General features: G+C 40.8%; 1 protein-coding gene across 3 annotated transcripts in view; it reads left to right on the top strand.

Moving 5' to 3' along the window:
• Window positions 1-2,660: 2,660 nt before the first annotated feature.
• adcy7 (adenylate cyclase 7) overlaps window positions 2,661-27,302 on the top strand; it is a 160,049-nt gene continuing 135,407 nt past the window's right edge. For 2 of the 3 annotated variants that reach the window (XM_072279593.1, XM_072279596.1), the window contains exon 1: window positions 2,661-2,947. The gene's annotated coding sequence lies outside the window, so the exon portion shown is untranslated. The remainder of the gene's footprint in view (window positions 2,948-27,302) is intronic. The other variant, XM_072279599.1, reaches the window with a different exon arrangement.

The following is a 27,302-nucleotide window of genomic DNA, read 5'->3' as shown; positions in this document are numbered from 1 at the left end:
CACTGATTTGATTCACTGCCCTCAGGGAGGCTACTGGGTCCCAATGCTCTTAGGGATGTTATCGAAATTCTGAGATTTATGGATGGGACTATATTTCAAATTAACTGTAGTTTATTTTGGCCTCTTTCAGTTCTGTTTGTTTTTTCCGTTCTTGCCCATTCTTTCTTGTTGCCGATTGGTGGGCTGGGGGTTTGGGGTTATCTTTCAGATTTTGTGCAAGGGAAGGGTTGGGGGTGTTCGGGGTTTGTAAGTTTTTGTTTCTCTCTTCATGCGGAGAGGGATTGATATCTTTCTTTCAACTGCTTCTGTGGTTTTCTGTATTTTATGGCTATCTGGAGAAGGCAAATCTCAGAGTTGCACTCTGTGTACACACTTTGATAATAAAATAACCTTTAAATGGGACTTTCTGAACAAAAATCATTTGACCTATTCAGATGGATAGTTTACCACCAATGGCAAACAATATATTAAAAATATTGCAAGAGTCCAAACAAGGATCAGAGCATTGAATTCCAGAGGTGAAGTGACAATGCTTACCCTAAACATCAAGGCAGCATTTGACTGAATGTGGAATCAAAAGTGAAGTCAAGGGACATCAAAGTCACAACCAAGTCTCTAGATAGTTACCCCTCGAATGAGGGAAGATAGTTGAGTTTGTTGTTGTTTAAACATCCTAGTCTCAGAACGTCACCACATTAGATTCTTAGGGACCATGTCTGATCTCCAATGACCTTCATTAATGACCATTCCTTCAGAAGGTCATCGATACTTACCCTGAACCATTCAGTCCCTCCACTTAAGGTTCTCTCACAGTGTTTGGGGTAGCAATTTCTAGGATTTAGACCCAGCAGTGCTGAAGAATTGTCAATATATTTCCACTTCAGGGTAGAATGCAACTTGGACAGGTATCTGTAACTGATTCTGTCCCATTATCTCCTGTTCTTGTCCTTCTTGGCAATATTTGGTGATGGTTGCACAATGTTCTGTTCTATTCACATATTCTTAACCAATGATGCCTGCCTGTACTTAAAGTTGGACAACATTCAGGTATGGGTTGATAAATGGCAAACAAACTTTACACATGGAAATGCAAGGTCCAGCAAGGGTCTAGTTACCCACTCTTGATATTCAATAGTATTATTGTTGCTGCATCCTCTACTATGCTAAGGGTCAGATATCCAAATGGACCTGCCACAATATAACTGTAGTCAGGTGGTGAATTACTCATTCCCCAAAGCCTACTCATCACCCAAAAGACAAAAGTCAGGAACACGATAGAATACTTCCAAATGCCTGGATAAGAGTTACTGACACAAACAACTTTGTGGAAGCCTGACACCTTCTGGGACAAACTTGGTGTCCCAAGAAAAACCTCAAACACTTAATTCCCCTAGCATCAGTATGTGCCACCTGAGAAATGGACCTTAGTTATGCACCCATGACAATCTGGTAGCACCTCCCAAATCGGTACCCTTCCTTGCTAAAAAGGACGTGAGCAGAAAGTACATGGGAACATCAACAGTTACAGACACTCCACCAAACAGCACTCCAGCCTGGCATTAATGTTGCTGGGTCTAAATCCTGGAAGCTACCTCGCAAAGGCTGCACTTTGGAGGGAATGCAGTGGTTCATCAGAATTACTCTTGGAACAGGCAGGAAGAACACAACCTAGAACAGTACCTTTCAGCCCATAATGTTATGCCAGCCTTTTAACCTACTCCACAATCAATAATCCTCCATTTTTCTTTCATCCATATGCCCATTGAAGAGTCTCTTAAATGCCCCAATATATCTGCCCCTACCCCATTGTCCATTCCAGGTACTTACCACTCTGTGTGTAAAAAAAAAACTCTGACATATCTCCTGAACTTTCCTCTACTCGCCTTAAAATGATTTCTTCTGGTAGTAGCAATTGCCACCCTGGGGGACAAAAAAAAGTACCAGCTATCCATTGAATCTATGCCTCTTATCATCTTATACAGTACCTCCATGAAGCCCCCTCTCATCCATAAATGGTGGCCTTGCCAGCAACACCTCGGTCTTGAAAATGACCGAAGAAAGGAATAATTCAACCAGTCACGGAACTGTGGAGAAAGAAACACGAATTCACCTATGAGGTCTGCTTTTGTTCTCTCTCCCCCCTCAGGTGCTGCCTGACATACCGAGAATTTCCAGCATTTTCTGTCCTAATTGAGTCTTCCCAGTTTCTTTTTGTTTTATGTTAATAGATTGTGATGGTATGTTTTCCCCGTCTTCTTTAAACGTACATACATACATTCCGGATAGGAAAATAACGGCACCCAGTTATGCGAAAGCTCCTTCCAAAAGTCTTTCTCAAATACCGAAAGCACCAGATTAAGTCAACTCCCGACTGTTCACGGAGGGGATTACACAAATTATTTTCAGGTTGGCGTATCAGCGTGCCCGGGCGAGCGCCGTCCTTTCCTTCGATCTGAAGGGGGCTAGCGCTCACCCACCTGGGGGGCGCCGCCCAGCGCACTGCCGACACCTCTGCCAGCCAGGATTGTCTCCGGCGCCGGAGGGAAGGGGCAACCTGGCAAGGCATCGCATTCGCAGCGGCTGCGAGCACCGACTGCGGACCTCACGCCTGCAGACCCGTATACCGGTCACTGCAGCGCCGGTGTGAAACTAACAAACGTCAATGCTACCGCGTGAATACTGCGAATCATTTCCGCATTTTAACCCCAGCTGAAATGGCACCTTTCCTGTTGGGGAACGCAGGCTGCTGACAAACGGAAGTGGAAAAAGGACCCGAAAAGTAGAAATTGCTACTTCTGAGCTCGGTGCAGCAATCCACGTTTAAGACTTGAAGCCAAGTGCTTGCCTTTTGACGAATTGGTAGTAAAATTTCCTGTTTATTTAAAGCGCTTCCATCTGATTACTACGACTATCAAACGGTTAAGAGGAAAACGTTTCAAAATCGCCGGTAAGTTGCCTTGCCTTTTGTGTTTTTTTTGTTGTAGTTGGTTAGGTATCAAACCCAACAATCAGGTGCAGGGAACGAATGAGATTGGACTAATAAATACAAACACAAGATTGAAAGAGTAGAATAAGAATTTCAGGTATATTGCTGAAACGCTCCTCTGGGGGGAAGCACAGGAAATCATTCAAATAACATTCGTTCGTGTCGCTTTAATGAATTAAACAAGCACAAAGGAGAGTTCACAATTCTAAAATTGCTTGGTTTTAATCGGATTGACTTTCAGGAACGACGACGAAGGCACACTAAAAAGCTTACTTGCCAAAAGAAAGATTGTAGCAATCGAAGTTAAGTTATAATTGTATAGGCATATGCAGAAGTCTTCCCTAAAAGGAAGTACATTTACGTCGTTGGGAGAATAAATTTTAGATAGTTCTCTTGGTTACACTCCAGGCTCGACACAGTGTCCACTGTCTCCTTTAATGTTGGAGCTAAAAACCTTGGTCCAGGAAACAGAATACTGTATGTGAAACAGCTCGATAACCCAGTGCAAGATTGGTATACTGACGGAGGTGCTTTAATATGGCAAAAATTTGATGCATCAAAATAGGTATAGTTTATGTATTTGCATATACACGCGTTATATATACACACACTTGTATGTGTATATACAGTATATATATATATACACGTATGTAGATGCTTATGTGTGTATGTAGAGATATATATACATACACTGACTATTTAGGCATTTATTTAAATGCCTTGAAATCTGATATTTCAGGTTTTGATTCTATTTGGAGTGTTGGTCACATTTATCAATGACCAGGTACCAACAACAATTTTACGTCTTTATTTTCAAAATCATTAATTTTCTTTAAATTATTGTTTATTTAGCGAGTGGGTGTTGCAATAAGAAATAAGTGTACAAGAATTAAATACGATCTCATCTGTTCCATGTTAAGTGTGTTGCCTGATGTTTGGTTTATGATTATATTCCAGTTGCCAAGAATAATTATTTTTCCCCACTGTGACTGAGGTGAAGTTGATGAAAGATTGTATCCAGCCGAGCAAATGGATGTGACATTAAATCAAGGTTTCTTGTGCTTTGTATAATCGAGAATGACAAGGTAGTTCCCTCTATGCTGGACCAACAATAATCCCTCCATCAGCCTCGCCAATTTAGTTCTTTGTCGTTTGAAGGACAATGGTGTGCATTACTTGGCTGACCTTTCCCTTGAGCCAGAAGTATTTAATTGGTCTCCAGATAGTAAAACATGTTATAAAAATACCACATCTTTTAGAATAATCACTAAAATTAGGTTTGCAGTTCTTCAGATTATGAGTAACATTTCGTCCAAAATTAGTTTAATGTAATGATTTTTAAAGATGTATTTTCAGGATTTGGATTTTACTGGCAACATTTATTGCCCTTGAGAAGGTGCTGGTGAACCATTATAAGCTGCCATATTTCTGTCATGCCCTGTAGGTAATGGAGGGGGGTTATCAATGGTTTTGAAGTTCCCCACCAGAGTATATTTTGTGCCCAAGATACACCCACTGCTGCATCTAAGTGTTCTTCAACATGGAGGAGCACTGTTTTATCCGCTGAGGGAGGATGCTAGGTGTAAATGGCAGGAGGGTCTCCCTGCTCACTTTTTCACCTGATGCCATAAGATGCTGTGATGTCTGGAGTTAATGCCAAGGATTCCCAAGGCCATTCCTTCCGAGCTGTGTAAAGATGCACCACCAACTCTGGTGGGCGTGTCTCACTGATAAGATGAGATCTATCTGGTGGTTGTGGTGGAGTGCGATTTTGTGAGTGTGACTCATCTGTGGAAAGATTTTCCTGGTATGGTCCCTTTCTGCTCCAACTTGAGTAGACAGTAAATGGAATTTGCGCTGTTTACATTTGGCATCTGGGCTGATGACATTATTTATATGTTGTTTAATGGATATTTTATTGTAACTGTGTAGCCTGCTAGTTTGCTCAAATGGCAGTCAGGAGTGTGGGTCTGGACTTTCTTGTTGGCTAGACTGGGTATAGGTGTCTGAAATAGAGGAGCATTCATTGACAATCCATTTGTTTCATTACTGAGATTATTTTTAAACTCCAAAATATTTAATCAATTTAATGTTGTTCCACAGTTGTCAGGATAGAATTTGAAAACTTATTTTGTAATCATAGTTGAAACCTCTGGATTACTAGTCCAGAAATATAATGACCTGCATCACCATTCACTGAAGTTGATGCAGATTTGAAACCTGTCAAATGGATAACGTGTATGAATCTATAGAACTGTCCCACTGAATGCAGTTTATTCCATCCACAAAATGTTCTGCGGTTCAATAAGTACATTTAATGTCAGAGAAATGTGTACAATTTACATCCTGAAATTCTTTTTCTTCACAAACATCCGTGAAAACAGAGGAGTGCCACAAAGAATGAATGACAGTTAAATGTTAGAACCCCAAAGCCCCCACAACTCCCCTCTCCCACACATAAGCAGCAGCAAAGCAACGACCCTCCCACCAGCAAACAAGCATCACCCCCGCCCCCATGAGCACTCAAGTGTGCAGCAAAGCATCAATAAAGACACATGCTTGCAGTACCTCAAAGACTATTCATTCACCCGGTAATTTGACATACCGCAGGCTTTCTCTCTCCCTAATAAGAGAAAAAGAGGTGTCCCTGTTTCACACTGAAAGGGGAGACATAACAAAGCAACTTGGTGATTTATGGTGTTAAAAGCCTGTTGTGTCGCTTTTTCCAAACTCTGTGCCCAAAGAACTCGGGTCTCCGGACATGCAGCCAGTTCGCTGCTTACGATCTTCCGTCTCCCATGACATATCAGGTGGCGGCACCGACCTTGAATCCGCCCGCCTCCAGAGCCATGAAAATCTGCCACCCTAGTCTTCCAGGCAGCATTCTTGGCCTATTGAAAAGTGGCCAGTCGTGAGGCCCCCAGAGCGGGTCCCATTTCCGCAGAGAAACAAAGTCAGAGTCTTCAAAACAACTTTGAAGTGGGGGAAGAGATATCAAAGATGGAAATAGAGCTGTTTCTGAAGATGCAAGCAAAGGAGTTGCCGTTAGGTGCCATCATCCTCCTAAACTCTGCCCCCGCCTTCTCAAGGCTGCTTTCAAATCTTCAAGCTCTGCCTCCAGGAATGACATAAGTGCAGACACCATATAGAAACATAGAAAACCTACAGCACAATACAGGCCCTTCGGCCCACGAAGTTGTGCCAAACATGTCACTACCTTAGGAATTACTAGGCTTACCCATAAGCCTTCTATTTTTCTAAGCTCCATGTACCTGTCTAAAAGTCTCTTAAAAGACCCTATCGTATCCGCCTCCACCACCGTCGCCGGCAGCCTATTCCACATATTCACCACTCTCTAAGTAAAAAAACTTACCCCTGACATCTCCTCTGTACCTACTCCCTAGCATCTTAAACCTGTGGCAACCATTTCAGCCCTGAGAAAAAGCCTCTGACTATCCACATGATCAATGCCTCTCATCATCTTATACACCTCTATCAGGTCACCTCTCATCCTCCGTCGCTCCAAGAAGAAAAAGCCGAGTTCACTCTACCTATTCTCATAAGGCATGTTCCCCGATCCAGGCAACATCCTTGTAAATCTCCTCTACACCCTTTCTATGGTTTCCACATCCTTCCTGTAGTGAGGCGACCAGAACTGAGCACAGTACTCCAAGTGGGGTCTGACCAGGGTCCTATATAGCTGCAACATTACCTCTCGGCTCCTAAATTCAATTCCACGATTAATGAAGGCCAATACATCGTATGCCTTCTTAACCACAGAGTCAACCTGTGCAGCTGCTTTGAGCATCCTATGGACTCGGACCCTAAGATCCCTCTGATCCTCCACACTGCCAAGAGTCTTACCATTAATCTATAGTTTCCCGTCAAGTACTCCACCATCCTCACTCACAGATAGATTAAATCTCCTATTTCAGTACTGGATCTAATTGCGTAAGTTCCTGCTCACAAGTGCTTCATAGAAAGGATTGCAGCATTCAAGAAGGACACTCATCATTGTCTTCTCAAAAGCAGTTTTGGGACAGAAATTAAATCTTGGCCTTGGAGAGGACACCATCACCCAATAAATGAGTGAAAGCAAATAGGCCCTTTGTATTAGCTTGCCAGGCAGGATCTATGGAAAGACAAACTGTCGACGTTTCGGGCTGACAGCCTTCAACAAGACTCAGGAGTCCTGATGACGGATCTCGGTTGAAACGCCGACTGTTTACTCTTTTCCATAGATGCTGCCTGGCCTGCTGAGTTCCTCCAGCATTTTGTGTGTTTTACTTTGATTTACATCATCTGCAGATTTTCTCATGTTTATATTAGTTTGGGTTACTTTGTGAAGGATTATCAATTCTGTAGCCTTATCTCCATGAATCACAACACCTAATGTTGATTAGAATTGTACTGAATAATTGTACTATATATTGGTGTGTCCTTGATAAGCTCACCTGATTCCATTTAATTGAAGATGCCCAGCAAGAATTTCTCTGACAATGTGAAGAACTTAAGGTTTGGAAATAATTTGGAAAGTATGTAGCTTGGGTGGTTGATAGTTTTGTTGAGTTGTTCTCTGATCTTGGGAATTCACTTGCAAATGTCTTGTCACCATATGAGGAGACATCATCAGTGTGCTACCAGTTAAAAGTGCACAGACGATGTCTCCTTGTATGGTGATGAAACGTTTACAAGTAAATAACCAAGATCGGAAAACAACTCAACCCAACTTAAGGTTTCTTTTTCTGGTGCAACAAAAATAAAATGTATTCTTTAAAATCTTATCACTTCAATTGAAGTAGTAAACCCAAATCGTTTTTGAAATTTCTAATTTACGAATAACATATATAAATGCAAATACGAAATGTTTGTTAATCTTTTGTGTAACTTCTCAAGTGAGGAACATTTTTGGTTGGCTTGAGAAAATATCACTATTTGATTGTGGGGTATGGTGTATTTACAGAATTAATGACTTTGATTAAAGACAAGGTTTTGACCAGAAATGGAGATTACATTATTTTAACCTCTTTTCCAAATAGAAACCTTTGAAATGATATTGGTGAATCTTTGATGAAGAGTCATGCATTGTAGTGGAGAATATTAGAATCAAAATCTTTGTGTTCATTGGAGGACACAATAGATGAATGGATTTAAGATATTGAGGGAAGTTTTGTTGATCTATTTACTTTCCCAAAGACTGGCACAATCTTGCCACAATCTGTATCAGCATACATTTAGATGGCTGTCCAGTTATGTGGTTTTATGGCTGTAGGTAATTCTATGTTGCAAATTCAGTACACTCAGTTTCCTTTATTTCTTATTGTGAAAAATTAGGACCTAGGACCTCCACAGGGATGAAAATTAGCAGTGATTGTACATAATTTCTATCAGCAGACAATGAGCAGCTGACTTTCAAATGAAACATAGAAGCTAACAGCACATTACAGGCCCTTTGGCACACCATGTTGTGCCGACCCTATGCTGAACCTACTCTAGAAACTGACTAGAATTCCCCTACCGCATAGTCCTCTAAGCACAACAACGTTCCCTCAGTATCTGAGCGTCTCTTAAAAGACCCTATTGTATCCACCTCTATCACTGTTGCTGGCAGTGCATTCCACACACCCACCACTCTCTGTGTGGAAAAACTTTCCTCTGACCTTCTCCTTGTACCTACTTCCAGGCACCTTAAAACTGTGCCCTCTTGTGTTAGCTATTTCAGCCCGAGTAAAAAGCCTCTAGTTATCCACATGATCAATGCCTCTCATCACCTTATACACCTCTATCAGGTCACCTCTCATCTCCGTCATTCCAAGGAGAAAAGGCCAGGTTCATGCAACCTATTCTCATAAGGCATACTCTCCAATCCAGGCAACATCCTTGTAAATCTCCTCTGCACTGTTTCTATAGTATCCACATCCTTCCTGTAGTGAGGTGACCAGAACTGAACACAGTACTCCAAGTGGGGTCTACTAAGGTCTTATATAGCTGTGACATGACCTCATGGATAAAAATAGCAAACACAAAAAAATTAAAATTTAAAAATTTAAGATTTCTAAATTAATCTTTAGAAAGTGACATCTTTCCATTTGAAGATTCAGAAGTAGAAACAGTTTATTCTCACTGATGTATGTCATGACATTTAAAAACGCAAACACGAGGAATTCTGCAGATGCTGGAAATTCAAGCAACACACATCAAAGTTACTGGTGAACGCAGCAGGCCAGGCAGCATCTCTAGGAAGAGGTACAGTCAACGTTTTGGGCCAAGACCCTTCATCAGGACTAACTGAAGGAAGAGCTAGTAAGAGATTTGAGAGGGGGAGATCCCTTATATTCCGTCTGGGTAGCCTCCAACCTGATGGCATGAATGTTGACTTCTCAAACTTCCGCTAATGTCCCACCTCCCCCTCGTATCCCACCCATTATTTATTTATATACACACATTCTTTCTCTCTCTCTCTCTCTCTCTCTCTCCTTTTTCTCCCTCTGTCCCTCTGAATATACTCCTTGCCTATCCTCTGGGTTTTTCCCCCTCCCCCTTTTCCTTCTCCCTGGGCCTCCTGTCCCGTGATCCTCTCATATCCCTTTTGCCGATCACCTGTCCAGCTCTTAGCTCCATCCCTCCCTCTCCTGTCATCTCCTATCATTTTGGATTTCCCCCTCCCCCTCCCACTTTCAAATCTCTTAATAGCTCTTCCTTCAGTTAGTCCTGACGAAGGGTCTCGGCCTGAAACGTCGACTACCTCTTCCTAGAGATGCTGCCTGGCCTGCTGCATTCACCAGCAACTTTGATGTGTGTTACTATGTCATGACATTCGTTGTTTTGCATTTGGAAAAAATCTGCATATTTGAAATAGAAAGTGCAGATTACAATCAGATTTCACTATGCATATGGAAAAAAGCAACAACAGTGACATTGTTAAACTATCATGCACTGCAGTGGTTCTCCATATGAGTCATATGCCCTCTCTCCTTTCTCCCCCTCCCGGGGCATGGCTGAATTTGTAAGGGCCACAAGTAAAAAGCAAGAAACTGGGGACTAGGGGCCACAGGAGTTTCTGAATTAGCTATGTTAAGTTTACTGTTTTACTGAAGTCATTATAAAATATATAAATAAAAAAGAATTGGATACATGTTATTTAGTTGGAACCTTGAATGAAATGAATGGAAAAATATGCTAGGTTATGCAAGTGAGGCAGCCAAGCAGTTTAGCCTCTGTGTTTAGGGGAGGGGGGGGGTAGTCAGTTGTTATCTCTGCTCCTGCCATTCACTCCCTGCAGGGTGGCCTGCTGACCCTCACTTCACATCACTCCCAAATCACAAACTGCAGGTTGGGCTGGGCTGCCTGCAGCAAGGCCAGTCAGCGAGCATACAGCAGGAGGCTGGGTCTCTTTGCCTTCCACTGACCTGTGCGTGTTCTAATACTAATAAAACGTGACATGAAGGCTGCAGTTACTGCAGTGGGGTCGACTGCCAGAGATGGCTAGACTGCAGAGAAGCCAGGACATGTGAAGTCTACCACTGCATCTCTATCTACCACTACAACTTCCATTAATTCCCTGTCATGTTTTGAAAGGAAGTTCAAACACTTTTCTTAATAGTATTACAGTGTTTCTATAAGCACCTTGGAGAACAAGTTGTCACTACAAAGTCTGACATATTTTACTTGTCAGATTTGAAAAACTGAATTTATTAAACAGTTACAAGGAATAAACTGCAATCTCACACCATGCAAAGAGGCTATTATTACTCCTTTCCATGGAAATCTCAAACTTTTCAGCAGAAAAATTGGACGTCACGAGTTGCTGCAATTTCCTTCACTGGCCAATCATGAACTAGAATTGCAAGATGACGATCTGATTGTATATCTTGATCATTTGAAACAACTGCAGTCTGATATGGAATTTTAGCTGGAGATGCATGTTCCAGATTGGGTGGTGGATCCATTTGGGGTGAATGTGAATGATGTTGACATCACATTGCAAGAATGTCTTATGGAGCTGCAGAGTGATATAACAGCTCAAGCAAAATTCAAACACAGCAAGCAAAGTTTCTGGATAACTAGTGATATTCAAAATAAGTTTTCACAGCTCTGGGAGAAAGCAAAGTTGTTTTTAATTGGATTCCCAGCCCTTATCTCGTTGAATGTGGTTTTAGTCAAGCCCTTCGCCTGCTATCAAAAACTCTTAACCGTCTTGATGTTGTGAAAAGAGATCTTTGATTTTCTTTAACCAAGTTGCAATCAGATATTCAAAAACTTGGTAGTTTGTATCATTCTCAAGGATTTCACTAAATGCCCAAAGTAACAATATTAAGCGCCTTTTCATTGTTGGTTGGAAGAATATGATATATTATAATATATATAATCCTATTCAGAGCTTTGAAATAGTTTTATTTTTCAGATTCACCTGTGATATTATATTTAACATATGCATGTAAGCTGCTTAAAAATGAATTTTGACTGTATTTTAGAGTAATTAGTACAGTTAACCAAAACAAACTTTAGCAACTAACAGAGACTATGGAAGGTGGGGAAAGTCAGAAGTGGGCCACGGGCAGAAAATAGTTGAGAACTCCTGGTGCAGTGGGAAAAATGAATTCCTTCTGTTTTAAATGCAGTACTTTAACATTGGCAGTACAAGAGACTTGTTGGCAATTATAATTCTTGTGATTCCATAGACATACTGTACTAGACAAAAGTAAGCCTTGCATACAATTTAATTTATAGCCTTAGTTAATCACATAGCAATTTTTTTATGTATTTCAAAGAATTCTGTGGCCTTCTATATATTGGTGAGACCCGACGCAGACTGGGAGACCGCTTTGCTGAACACCTATGCTCTGTCCGCCAGAGCAAGCAGGATCTCCCAGTGGCCACACATTTTAATTCCACATCCCATTCCCATTCTGACATGTCTATCCACGGCCTCCTCTACTGTAAAGATGAAGCCACACTCAGGTTGGAGGAACAACACCTTATATTCCGTCTGGGTAGCCTCCAACCTGATGGCATGAACATTCACTTCTCTAACTTCCGCTAATGCTCCACCTCCCCCTCGTCCCCCATCCGTTATTTATTTTTATACACACATTCTTTCTCTTACTCTCCTTTTTCTCCCTCTGTCCCTCTGACTATACCCCTTGCCTATCCTCTGGTTCCCCCCCCCCCCCCGTCTTTCTCCCCGGACCTCCTGTCCCATGATCCTCTCATATCCCTTTTGCCAATCACCCGTCCAGCTCTTGGCTCCATCCCTCCACCTCCTGTCTTCTCCTATCATTTTGGATCCCCCCCTCCCCCTCCCACTTTCAAATCTCTTACTAGCTCTTCCTTCAGTTAGTCCTGACGAAGGGTCTCGGCCTGAAACGTCGACTGTACCTCTTCCTAGAGATGCTGCCTGGCCTGCTGCATTCACCAGCAACTTTGATGTGTGTTGCTTCAAAGAATTCTTTCCATTTCAGAAGTTGTTACATTGTGCGAGGTTAGTAATTTACATGTGGCAACAGTGACTTGGCAGCTTGTTAATAGGCTATTGTTTGCGTAACACACATCAAAGTTGCTGGTGAATGCAGCAGGCCAGGCAGGCCAGAGGTGCAGTCGACGTTCCTGTTGTTATTGTTTGCGTGTTAGTTTTGACAACCTAAGTTACTTTTCTGTTTGATTGGGACTGACGATAAAGTAAGTTTTTCTATCCTCAATTGGCATCTGTGTGTGTACAAATTTCAAGAGAAACGGAATTGCAGGGAGTAGGAAGGGAATGGGGAATGGGAATTAGCATCAATGTGAAAGGAGAAATGGATTAGTTTGAACGGATGCTTGGATGTGGTGGGATAAAAGCACTTTTTCTGTGATGCTATGACTGAGTAATCCAGGATTGGAACTCCATCTGATCTATACAGTAGCTCCTTATTTTAAAACTTGTAACTTCTTGTCATAACATATTATACAGTGTATTAAGATTTAAAAATTGCTGGAGTGACATTTCATTTTTTTAAGAAGTAGATTTTGGATCGAGTTACAAATGAAATGTCAAAAACGTGTAGTCACACTTGCTTAGATCTGATGCTTCTATTTCTCAAATCTCGGTTTCTTGTTAACTCTTTCTACAAAGTTCTGTATTTTCTGCCTTGAATGGTGATGTTAAAAAATGATTTTCATTGATCTGAGTGGGAGGGGGGAGGTTGGTTAGAAACAAAACAGCACTGGTTTTAAGCTGTTTTTGGGATGGGTTGCTGGAAGAATATGGTCCTCAGTACATCCCTACCCCAAATAAACAGTTACACAGCCCATGATACCCCTTCATTTTCCTTCTATCTCAATTTAAACCTCTTCAAGGTATTCACTACTGGAGTTGCTTCCTTGGGTATATAAACAATTGACACTTACCCTGTCTGCTCAGTCATTTATTATAATGGAAGTCGTACAATTTTGAAAGTTGAAGTACATTTAACATAGTCTGCTTTGGTTTCATTCATTTTTTTGAGGAAGAGAATAATTGCTGGGATGGTCTATTTGGGCTGAAAGGCAGTTTGATCTTGTTACGGAAACACGGAGAGACCTGCAGATGCTGGAATTTCAAGCAACACACATAAAAGTTGCTGGTGAACGCAGCAGGCCAGGCAGCATCTCTAGGAAGAGGTACAGTCGACGTTTTGGGCCGAGACCCTTTGTCAGGACTAACTGAAAGAAGAGCTAGTAAGAGATTTGAAAGTGGGAGGGGGAGATCTGAAATGATAGGAGAAGACAGGAGGGGGAGGGATGGAGCCAAGAGCTGGACAGTTGATCCGCAAAAGGGATATGAGAGGATCATGGGACAGGAGGCCTAGGGAGAAAGAAAAGGGGGAGGGGGGGATAAAAGCCCAGAGGATGGGCAAGAGGTATAGTGAGAAAGACAAAGGGAGAAAAAGGAGAGAGAGAAAAAGTATGTGTGTATATAAATAAAAAACGGATGGGGTACGAGGGGGAGGTGGGGCATTAGCGGAAGTTAGAGAAGTCAATGTTCATGCCATCAGGTTGGAGGCTACCCAGATAGAATATAAAGACCTTGTTACATTTGCCTAAGAGTTGCAGAGTCAGGATATTGTTCATTATGGTGCTATTAGACTGCACATATTGTTTCTTATGAAAGGCATTGCTTGAGGGTTTTCATACTTATTTTTCAAAGTTAAAGTAGTGCTAGAAGATGAAGGAAGAACATGCCCTCAATGCAGTTGATAGTACAGATCATTCTGAAAAATATAGGCACAATTCACACTTGGAAATCAATATCCATAGCTCTAGGGAAAAAACGACAAATCATTTAAGTATTATTGTGGATTTTATTTATTTGATGTGCTGATTTGAAGAATATAAATTGGGGTGTAAGCATGCTGCATGGTCATGACTATAAGATCATGACTGATGCAGTGCCTCAGTGTGATCATCTTATTCCTTGGTCTTCAAAGGTCTATTGACTTGAATCTTAAATCTATGCAACAACAGAGCATGCTTAGACCTGATCTGGGAATCCCAAAGATTTTCAGTTCAACGTAAAAATAAATTTCTCCTCATTTTTGTTTATGAATAGTTAATGCCTTATTCTGAAATTCTGTACCTTATTACAAAATCCTGCTTCCTGAGGAAATAGCCTATCAGAATTAAGTCTCTTTGCCTTTCCCAGTCTCTTGGTAGCTCATAATAAAATTGCTTGTCATTCTTCCAACTTCCATTAAGGACCAGCTTCTTGTCTCTCCTCAGAAGATCCTCAAAACTCAGGAATTTATCTTCCTGTAGATAAGATGCCCATGATGCACTGGTAATGAAGTGTGGTCTCACCAAGCAAGACTTCCTTACTTGTGTACAGTCGGCCTCTTTATCTGCGAGTTCCGCATGCGCAAATTCAACCAACAGCAAATTGAGAAAACCTGGAAGTGCTCTTCCAGCACTTGTTGTTCGAACATGTACAGACTTTTTTTTCTTGTCATTATTCCCTAAACAATACAGTATAACAACTATTTACGTAGCATTTACATTGTATTAGGTATTATAAGTAATCTAGAGATGATTTCAAGTATACAGGAGGATGTGTGTAGTTTATCGTGGATCGAGATTGAACAAAAATGGAAGTTCTTTTACTAAGTAACTCGGAACAGGTACATCCGGTATTATTTAGCGTCAGTTAGTCAAACGTTTGTCTTAGTATATAGTATATATTTTACCTTTCTATGCATATAAAACACTTAAGAAACGTATGTTTCAACGCTGGGCTAGGGAATGGAAATTCCCGAGTTTGATCCAGTGACAGACCGCTCCCGAGTGCTCTCCATCCTTGCTGGGTTGATGTGGAGGATCAAAAACCCAAATCCCCAAAACCCAATAATTAAACCACTGCGTTGCTTAGTAATAATTACAGCTTTAATCGAGAGAGGGGTTTTCTCACTTTATCCTTTAAAATTGTTCCAATTCTTGACCGACTGTAGCCTAACGCTTTTCCAATGACCAGTGGTGTTTCACCTCTTTATTATTTCCACTTTATTTTAAATCGTGATCGTGATCATTTTCGCGAACAGAAACACTGCGGATTCAGAGCTCCGCTGCCGGGTCCTAATGTCCACCACACTGAGACAGGTTAAATAAGGTCCGGGGTTCCGCTGGGTCCTAAGGTCCACTGGATTGAGACAGGTTGAATAAGGGACTTGAGCATCCGCATTATTTGGAATCCATGAGGGGTCCCAGAACAAATCCCTCACGGATAAGGAGGGTCGACTGTACTTCAATTCAACCTTCCGTGGGACAGCACGATAGCGTAGTGGTTAGTGTAATACTTTACAACAGCGACCCAGGTTCATTTGTCACCGCTGTCTGCAAGGAGATTGTACATTATCCCAGTGAGCACATGGGTTTCCCTCAGTGCCCAAAAATGTACGAGTTAGTAGGTTAATTGGGCAGTGTGGGCTCATTGGGCTGGAAGTGTCTGTCACTGTGCTGTATGTCTATGTAAACCCAATGTACCGTTAGAGTTCCAAAATGCTTCTTGGACTTGTAGGCTTACGTTGTGCAATTTGTGAACCCACGCACTTAGAGTTGCTAAACTCACGTTAATTTATGTCTTAACATTTTATTTTCAAAAAGGTGTTATTTTTCCTTTGTTTCTGCTAACTAGAATGACCTTTCAGTTCCTCACATATTCCATTTGCTACCTTCTCACCTGCTTATGCAGCCTGTGAATTGCCTCCTTCCAGACTCTTTGCATCCTCCTCACCTGCTAATTCCCCTTTCCTGGGTAGGTAACACTCCATCTTTCATCTAAGTCCTCTCTGTGGGACCTGTAATAACATTTGATCTTCTGCTGTAATATCTCCTTATTAAACTCTATCCATTGGTTCATTGTTTAAGCAACCTCCGAGTATGCCTTCTTTACATTGGATGTGCTGAATGTTGATCTCTTTCTGAAAAACCAATAAACTCTAATGATTTTATACTACTGCATTATGTTGTCATTATTTTGTGATATGGCACACAATAAAAATGCCTCTAATAATTGTTAGCCCAGGGGACAGTTGGTACACAAGGCAGTGATTCTATAAAGACATCTTGTGCATTGTTCGACTCTCTCCTTGCCTTTGTAGGGTTGCACCCCAAGCTCTCATTTATGCTTTATACTTCTGAACTTGTTAATTCCAACTTGTTCCTGATTGGTGTTTCTCATTCTTTTTTTTTGTTTATTTCTTAATGTGACATCATTCAATATTCTGCAGCCTGGAGCCCAACTTGATCCATCCCTTTTGTTTATCACCTGTATGTTCAATGCCCTACATTGGTTGCTTGTTGATGATTTCAAGTTCCTTCATCTCCTCATCTCCATTTAGCTGCACTAACTTCACAGCCTGGTAAAACATCTGTAGCTTTTGACCTCTTGATCATGACTAAGTTTAAATTTTGCACATTTAGTTGCATCACCTTCATTTGACTTGAAGTCTGAGTTCCCTCATTTAATCTCTTTCAACCTTCAGCTTTTCTCATCTAAAGCTTTGCTTAACATCTACCTTTTTGATTAAACCTGATCTTCTACTGCAATATCTCTTTATGTCACTCATTGTCACATTTTGTGATAATGTTATCACAATGGCTTTTTATATACTCAAGTTCAATGGATCACAGTAATTTTACACCACATCATTAGAGTTTAATAATTATGACTTTATTACATCAGATGGATTGAAAATAATCTGGAATTTAAACCTTTGCTCTTCAAGTTTATTCTGTCTATTTGGCAAGCCCAGGGTTTGTACTGCTCGCATGGTAAGTACACTAGCAATTGTAATAAGATTGTCTCTGGTGAAGTACAGCGGAAGACCTCTAGAAGCATTTGAGGTGTGTTGCTGCTTGAGGCTGCTCTGCACTTCAGTCGCAGGATGACTGATCTTCTACATCAGTGCCACTTTCGTGAGCTATCTCTCCAGTGCAGCACAGTACAGGACATTCAGCCCACCTTTCAACCTACTCCAAGATCAATTTAACCCTCACACGAGGAAATCTGCAGATGCTGGAAATTCAAGCAACACACATCAAAGTTGCTGGTGAACGCAGCAGGCCAGGCATCATCTCTAGGAAGAGGTACAGTCGACGTTTCGGGCCGAGACCCTTCGTCAGGACTAACTGAAGGAAGAGCTAGTAAGAGATTTGAAAGTGGGAGGGGGAGGAGGAGATCCGAAATGATAGGAGAAGACAGGAGGGGGAAGGATGGAGCCCAGAGCTGGACAGGTGATTGGCAAAAGGGATATGAGAGAATCATGGGACAAGAGGCCCAGGGAGAAAGAAAAGGGGGGGGAACCCAGAGGATGGGCAAGGGGTATACTGAGAGGGACAGAGGGAGAAAAAGGAGAGAGAGAAAAAGAATGTGTGTATATAAATAAATAACGGACGGGGTACGAGGGGGAGGTGGGGCATTAGCGGAAGTTTGAAAAGTCAATGTTCATGCCATCAGGTTGGAGGCCACCCAGACGGAATATAAGGTGTTGTTCCTCCAACCTGAGTGTGGCTTCATCTTTACAGTAGAGGAGGCCATAGATAGACATATCAGAATGGGAATGGGACGTGGAATTAAAATGTGTGCCCACTGGGAGATCCTGCTTTCTCTGGCGGACAGAGCATAGGTGTTCAGCGAAACGATTTCCCAGTTTGCGTCGGGTCTTGCCATCTCTTACTAGCTCTTCTTTCAGTTAGTCCTGATGAAGGGTCTTGGCCGGAAATGTCGACTGTACCTCTTCCTAGAGATGCTGCCTGGCCTGCTGCGTTCACCAGCAACTTTGATGTGTATTGCATCAATTTAACCCTTCTCTCCTACTAGCCCTCCATTTTTCTTTCATCCATGTGCCTAAGAATCTCTTAGAAGTTTGTAATGTATCTGCCTCTGCCATCACACTCAGTGGTGCATTCCACACACCTATCACTCTCTGTGTAAGCAAAGTTACCTCTGACATCCTGCCCCAGTGCCTTCCTTGAATCTCCTTAAAGCTTATGCCCTTTTGTACTGGGCATGGCTGCCCTGGGGAGAAAGGTGTTGGCTCTCCATTCTATCTATGCCTCTTGTCATCTTGTAAATCTCCATTAGAGGGGCAATTTATCGCGGCCAGTTAACCTACCAACCCTCATATCTTTTGAGATGTGCAGAAAACCAGAGCACCTGGACAACACCGACAAGGAAAGCATGCATTCTGCAGGCAGACGGCACCAGAAGTCGGGATTAAACTGGAACTGTGAGGCAACAACACCACTCATTGCATGGCTGTGTTGTCCTGTCTGCATTCTGTCTGTTAGTGATCTTTAATCTACTTCTTTATAGGACCTCCAATCCTATAAGCAACACGTAATGCCCAAGATAATTGGGCATTATATCTGTCAGTGTGTGTGTGGATTATGGCTGAATGGTAATAGGAGAGCTTGCTTTGTGGTAAACCACAAGCAGAGATTTTGTTTCAAAGTACACCTGTGACATGCTGTTGCTATTTACTGATTGGTTCTCTTGTTTTGAGTGCTTCTCTAGTTCAGGCTAATTTATGGAGAGCTGGCGTGACAACAATCTGAATAGAATTTTCAGGGCTGTGATTGTCAGAGTTCCAAGAGGCGTGGAGATAGTTGTTTTTCTTTCTTTTTGATCAAAACAGTCTTATTGTATGTCCATGTGAAAACTGGGTCATGATTAAAAGAATGCGTTCAAATAAATTGAAAAATATTTTGTGTCTAGTTACTTCAAGCATTGTGTAAAAATGATCACAAGTATTAACTAAAGTTTATGTTTTATTTAAGAGAGGAAAAGTAATATGCTGCATAACAATAAAATGTGAGCAATGATTTGAAAGCATTTTTGAAGCGTTATAGAGTTCAGACGTCGAGTTAAATAAATCAAAACTCAATGTTTACAGGAGATTGATTGAAGTCTAAGGATCTGCTCTTTGTATTGGCCTCACACAGATCAATCCTATTGTGACATTGTGCACTTTGCATCTGGATGGGTGGAGGAGTCGGATTGAATGGTGTGATTCTGACATATTTACCTACAGGTTACAGAGCAGTTTCAGCTTATTTGCAGTCTCTCACTGTGCAGCTCTGTAAATTTATTTGAATCTTTAGAGTATTGCCTTCTAATACTCTGCAATTTCTATAATCATGTGTATTCAGAAACATGAGGAAATGTTGATTTTATTATCACAGATGAATACATTTTATAAAGTTGCAAGGATTTACCCATGTTTGATTAATGTTTATATTACCTCTCTCATCTAAGTGTGATATGTTGTTAACACATTGAATTTTGTAAGTTGAATTTTGCTTTAGATGGAGGCAAAGATTAAGAGTGTCCTTTAACAAGAATTAATCATAAAATGACTACTCTTGCAGTACAGTTTCAAGTAGCTGATGAGGAGAGTTTGGTTGGACTGATATGTTGAAAATGCTATTTCAGAAAACTTGGTGAATATCCATCAGACTGTTCATAGTTAATTAAAAACTTAAGTAAGCTTTATCCTGTTAATCTCTGATCACTTCAATTTCGTTAACACTAAGCACAGCAGAGAATGAGAACATTGTGTTAATTTTAAATCAAAAGTGGCTGATTGTGCAGTTGAACAGTATAAATATAGAATACACAGTGGACTTTGTAGCTAACTAAATATGATCTACAGTGTGACTCAGTGCTCATGCCTGTGATTTTTACAGGTCAATTCACTCAGCTTTCTTTTGGAATGTCTAACAAAGTGTAGTTTTGTTGCTCATTTGTAGAATGTATCATGTGAACTTGTGCTTCATTTTAGTTAAAGCTGAACACCATTTCCTCATTGTGGAAGGGAGCTGATTACATACAGTACTTTCTTTGGACTATGTGTGATTGGTTGTTTTAAAGTAGTTGTCATAAACCAGGAGTTTCAAATCTTGCAGAAGATTTGAAAAATGAAGAATTCACTTTATTGAAACTTTCCACAAATAAGTTAGCTAAAAATAATTACAGAAATAAGGCAACAAGTAGTTACGACTTAGATATGTGCAAGAACAAATACATGTTGTATCTCAGTCAATTCATTTTTCACTTCCTGTCCTGAAGTCATTAAATCTTGTTAAGATTTGATTCAGTGGCTGCTCGTTACCTTAATGATGAGTTGAATCATTTCACTGCTTGCTTAATTGTAACATAATCCACATTTTCGGTCAAAGAATTTTAAACAAAGATGTGTTTAGCAGTTTTGGCTTTGCATAAAGTAAATGAACAGCTCATAAAATATGTGCTGATAAACCTAGGGTGAAAATGCACAAAACTGTACCTTCTTCATTAATACACCTGTAATTTTGGAAGAGAGGAAACTTTTGTTACTCATAAGCTGCTGTCTCCTTCTAAAGAATTATTGTTTTTCTTGTGCATTGAATAAATTTTCTTCCATACAAACCTTTTGATAAACTCTTGACTTCTCATTAAAAAAATCAACATTTGTTCACATGTGACTGCTTTTATAGATTTTCAGTTTAACAATTTGAAATCTGAACTGTTTTAGTGTTGTCAGGATCTTAATGCAAGTGCTGAACTCAATCCATTGTCTCTGCTGTATTATTAAAATGTAGGAAACATGATCAGTAGATGACCAGAGAACATCTCAGGTCTGTCTTCATTCCTTTCCATCTCCTGTGCCTCTCTCCCTTGAATACTGTTATTACATTTGCTACCTTTCACTCATATAGGTCCAGAAAGTTGGAGGATAATTAATAATGCATGAACTTTATTTGAGGTTATCTTTGCTTTGGTTGGAGGCCATCAGCTTAAGTGCATTGATTTTAGTTGCACTCATTTCTTCAGTTTTTTTTCAATGTAATAACTTTAAGCCTCTTACTCTCTATAGACCATTAGCTCCCATTTGGCCTTTTAATTAGGTTTTATTTTTATTTATGTCAATTGAAGCTTGGTTGCCAGAAAGCTGTAGGTTCCAGTCTGAGAGGCCTGAGCTTGGAAACAAAACCCCATGTTATCCCAGTGCAGGGCAGATGGGAACTATGTTGTCAGACATGCTGATATAGTTCTCTGTCAGTCCTGCACTGGGGTGACTTATGACAGAAACACCAGGGGTAACTCCCATTCTTTGAGAAATAATATTGTGGGTTTCTACTGTCAACATGGGAGATCTGTTTATCTTGTGAATGCTGCTTGTACATTGCTGTGTGCCAGTGATGCTGCTGTAAATTAAGTTTTTTATTTTACCTGTGCATACATGACTTTGTGCATATGACAATAAACTTGACTTTAATCTGTTTCGCTTTAAGTTATATTGCTAAGGGATAAATATTGGCCAGGAAACTGGGGATAATCCCCACCTTGAAATAGTGTCTTGGGATCTACTCTCTGACAGACTAAATGAAGCATTGCCTTAACTAATAATCTGAAAGCTAGCCCCCCCTCAGTTCGTAAGCTCAGTAAAGGCTGAGACTGTTGGAATTTTGGACATTAAGTGAACCTAGGCTGATGCAGGAAAATGTTACCGAGATGATCTGTCCTTATTTTATTGAACAGAGCAGCCAGCAGCTGAGTAGTCTGCTCTGCTTCTCTCTATGTTATCTCTTGTGCATTGAATTTATTCAGTTTTTAAATTGGAAAAAAAAACTGATGGAATGCAGAAGCATTCACCAATGATAATGTTTGTTTTGTCATTTACTACCTTGGATCATACAGAAATATCCATTATTACAAAGAGAAACAGCCATTTAACTAAGTAACAAATTATGCATTTAAATGAAATACAGAACAAATTAGAACACCGCTAATACTACTACAGTACTACAAGGCTGTTAGTAGTTTCTAATAGTCATCCGGTGTATGCTGCTGTGTATGAGGTATCCAGGGAGGGGCTTGTTGTGTCCATTTTGGGGCAGCTCACTCACCTCGGTCCCCACTGAACACTCAGTTCTTACCTATGGCTGCAAAGTAGCTGTTTGCATGCTTCGACAGGCAGGCTAAGCCAGGTGAGGGTAGCCAAAAGGCCTTGTACCCTGGTGAATTAGGGACATGTCTATTCTGGAATGTGAAGTGAGCTCCGGCGGATGAGGTCAACAGTGATATCCAACGGCCAAGAGGCGATTCTGCACACTTCGTGGAGAGCGAAGGGCATGATAAGGCAGAAGAGAAGTCATGGATATCCTCTGTAACCAAGGAAGACCCAGTTTATGACACATTATTGGACATGCTGCGATGTTCTTTTGGCTGACTATAAATGAACAAAGTCTGCACAAATACATAGTGCAGATAAAGGACTGCCATTAGACAGTTCTCTCAGCAATTTCATCCTCCAAATCTGCATTTTCATTGTTACATTTAAGGTGATTGTCGATACCTTCAAATTCTTCGTCGTTCCCAACTTGTTGAAGTAGTGAAGTTGTTTCGTTTTTACTCCTGGCCATTTTTGGCATCTCCAAGCCTCTGTATCTGAAACCACAGTAAGCAAAGTACTTCTGATTTGTCTTACTGTTTATTTCTCACCAACTGTTAGTCACAAAGAGCACTGCTTTTTGAACACAAACACATGCAAATCACCCTATTTAAAACTGTTTACTCTAAGCACGGTGTAGTGTCTAATGGCCACAAAAGTTCAAGTGAGTAATGTTAGTTAGAAACTATTTGGTAATAGTCTGCTGTCTTAATTAAATTATTGTCCCAAGTAAATGAAGGGAACCTTGTCTATTTTCTTGGTTAGTTTTTGTTCTCTAAGCGTAGTCCCAAATAAGTGACGGCCCTGCTTAACCAACAGACCAATTAACTGTACATGATTTTACTTTAGGTCAGAAAGTTGTGAGTTCAAAGCTTACTGGGCAATTCTGAGCTCCTCATTGAGCCAATGTTCGAGGCCAATTCTGAAGGAACAGCGCAGTGTTGGCAGTATCATGGCTCTGATTAGAATACTTGTCTTCCAGGTTTGACAAAAGTTTGTGCCATAATGTTTCAAGGGCAACAAAATTACCCCTGGTATCCTAGCCAGTAATTATTTCTCATCTGACATTAAAAATACATTTTCTGGCTATTATTTCATAAATGCATATCAGATCTTGCTGTGTGCAGATTAGCTGTAGTATTTTTTTACATTAGAACAGTGATTAAGCATGAGAAATCCTTTGGCAAAAAAGCATCTGGGACATCCTTGAGGTTGTGAAAGGTACATTACAATAAAGTGCCATCTTTTATTTATAACTCTTTATAATCGAGTTTGTGGGAACAGAATGAATTATCTGCCAGCGAGTATGTTCATTGGATTCACCCTTCATGTTACTTGCTAATATATAACATTTGTGAGCGGTGCTGCATTTCAGTCTGCTCACTTAATAGAACAAGGTTACCGGAATACAAGCAACCTCCAACATTTACATCATTACACCATATGTACAGTCAGAGAGATTGGATAGGTAATTGCAGTTTATTTTGTAACCAAGAAACAATGCTGTTGAGGTCTAGACTAAAACCTTTACGGATTTTTCACAATCATTAGTAATCCATATTTTTGAAGTGTACGCTCACCATGTTCTGTGTGTCAGGAGTACAGGAAATCAATTTGACCCATTCTTTCAGACTGTTCATATACTAATAACTCCTTTTGTGTGTTGCAACTTCTGATTTAATCAGCTTATGTTTCCTAATACGTTGCTGTTTGTTCCTAGTTAAGTGTTTTGCATTAATTCTTCGGTACTTAAACAGCCACCACTGTGATAGGCACATATTTTACCAGGGCTTTGGAGCTGCTTAATTCCTCTGCTTAACACTCCTCATTCTGTAGGAGAAGGTAATGTTAACACTATGCAGTCAGCAAGATGAGTAATCCAGGGTCAGGATGTGAGGCCTGATTAACTTCAGATTCACATTTTGGGCAGTGCACCAGTTTCTGGTTAGTCTATCAGTCCAGTCGTAAGTGTGGTCACACAGCGTCTAGACGTTAATATATTAATTTTAGTAAAATTCAACGTTTGCCCTGAAGTTTGGATTTTACAATTTCTCATATGGAGTGGGTGTAGAAGGAAACAAGACGGGCAACCATGTTCTTGAAGGAGCAGGGGTTTCCTGTTTTTGCTTCCTTGTCACTGATTATTATTTACCTGTTTTGTATATGCCATAGCTCATATATTGGGTTACTACAAACACATATGAATATTGTTTACAAAACCACTCCCATAAATTAAGCATTAATTAAGCTTTTAGTCAAACCGGAAGAGCTTTGCAGAAAAAGCTATCTGAAAAGGGCTTTAATGTAGAAGTTGTTCTTGTGACTCAGCTTCCTCTTCACTTTCCTCTGGCGCTGCATCTGCCTCTGCACCAGCTTGTGTCCCTTGCTGCCATTTCACTGTCCTCCTTCCCTCACTCTAATGTAGTCCCCACTGGATTTGCAGCACTCTGCTCACCAAGGACTAACTTAAACGTTATCAACTTTTTCGGTGTCACGGTCAGTGAGCTGACATTTACCAGGAAGGGGAAGTTGAGGGAGCACACACCAGTTCTTATTGACGGATCAGCAGTACAGAGGGTGAGCAGTCTGAAGTTCCTGGGTGTCAACATCTCTGAGGATCTGTTCTGGGCCCAACATATTGATGCAATTACAAAGAAGGCAAGACAATGGCTATAATTCATTTGGAGTTTGAGGAAAATTGGTTTGTCACCAAAGACACTTGCAAATTTCTACAAATGTAGCCTGAAGAGCACTCCAACTGGTGGTATCACCATCTGGTATGGAGGAGGCTACTGCATAGAGTTGGAAAAAGCCACAGAAGGTTGTAAACCCAGCTAGCTCCATAATAGACACTAGCTTCCCCAACATCTAGGTCACCTCCAGAAGACGATGCCTCAGAAAGGCACATCCATCATTAAGAAACCCCCATTACCCAGGACATGCCTGCTTCTCATTGATACCATCACACTCAACATTTTGGGAACAGCTTCTTCCCCTCTGCCATTAGTTTTCTGAATGGACAATGAACCCATGGACAATACCTCAGTATTTTTTCAAAACCTCCTTTCATACTACTTATTTAATTTATTTTTAAATATTTATTGTTTTTTGGTAATTTTTATTATGTAATGCATTGTAGTGCTGTCACAAAAGAACAAATTTCATGACATTGTCAGTGATAATTAAACCGGATTCTGACTCTAATTCTGATCCTAAATGCCATGAAAATTAACTTTTTGCAAGAGCAGCACAGTATATTGCAACACAAGGATAAAGATATATTAACGTAAGCTTAAATTGGATTGACCCGGCTGGTGGTGTAGTGGCATCAGCGTCGGACTTCGGGACGAAAGGTCGCAGGTACAAATCCAGCCGCTTCCCCTGCAGGCTTTCCATCTGAGCTGGTGGTCTCTTTGGAAACTCACCTGGCAGAAGGCAATGGCAAACCACTGCTGTAACTTACCTCGTGCGCAATTCCCCACTAAGTCAGAGAGGCGTGGAGGGAAAGCGTCCGCTAACTGGAGAACCTCCAGATGCAACGTACCTTTCCTTTCCTAAATTGGCATTGATTATTCATAACTAGACATGACCAGAATGAACAAAATAAGTGTAATACTAGTGCAAAATAGAAAGAGAGAGAAAAATGTACGCTGAGGTGGTGTTAAGGTTCTTGTGTCAGTTCAAGAGACCGGCAATGGGAAAGGAGCTGTTGCTGAATCGTGAGGTGTGGGTCTTCAGGCTCCTGTACCCTCTATCTAATAGCATCATTGGGAAGAGGGTAGGGGGTCCCTAATGATGCTGCCTTCTTGAGACATTGCCTCCTGTAAGTGTCCTCAGTGGTGGGAAGAGCGATAATGGAATTGGCTGAGTCCACCATTGTCTATACCGTCTTGTGTACTTGTCCATTGGCGTTTCCACACCAGGCCTTATATAACCAACCAGAGTGCTTTCCACTGTAAATCTGTAAATGTTTGTCAGAGTCTTCTACATACCAGATCTCTTTAAGCCTCTTTGAGAGTGGAGATGGTGCTGTGCTGCCTTTGTGGTTGCAGACTACTGTGTGATTTTTCCCAATTTTATAATGTGTTACTGCTGAACAGAAGTTTATGGTGTGGAGTGTATTGTGCAGGTCTGTTAAGTGAGCTTATCCTGGCATCATTTACAGTACTCAATTTAAAAAAAACAATTTTTTCTCTGTTCCTGTGGGTGTTTCATATTCTAATCTGCAAACAGCTGCAGATTGCCTTGCTTAAACTGGGCCTGGCTCACCACAGATAAAAATCTCCACCATGTTGGGTGCTTAATGCTGCCGCCTATCCAATACAGGAAGTTATGAGCTGAATTTCCTTATGATTGCTTGGAGATCCTCTCTTGCCAAGCCAGTGATCAAGGGGTTATCTGTGTTATCTTGCTGGGGGTATTCCACAACAGGAAAAGTTAAGTTACTGAGGTCAACTGAGTTCTCCCTTTGGCCTTAATGTATAATTTAGAGTATTGCACACATTAGAATGCTGAGACCAAGACAATGTGAACTTCCTTTTTGACTGCATGCAAGTTCAATTTCATACTACTTTTTATGCCCAAATACATTTCATAATTTTCAAATTGTTGCTTAATGTTAATAAGCTTTTGAAATAACTAGGAATGTACTTGCAAACAAACAGCTGCAGAGTTGGCCCATAGAGATTACATGAGGAACTGCTACAATTACTTCACCAAATACATGTTGGGCCTCAATTTCTCAGCCTGTATTTTTTTTAAAACTGAGGATTTATGATGCATTGGTCAGACCTCACTTGGTGAACAGTTTTGGGAACTCTGTCTCAGAAAGGATGTGCTGATATTGCAGAGGGTGCAGAGGAGGTTTGTGAGAA

The sequence above is a fragment of the Mobula birostris genome, chromosome 15, assembly GCF_030028105.1.
Source record: "Mobula birostris isolate sMobBir1 chromosome 15, sMobBir1.hap1, whole genome shotgun sequence".
NCBI classification, from domain to species: Eukaryota; Metazoa; Chordata; class Chondrichthyes; order Myliobatiformes; family Myliobatidae; genus Mobula; species Mobula birostris.
Note: the sequence above shows the minus strand (reverse complement) of the source record. Positions and strands in the feature narration are given on the sequence as shown.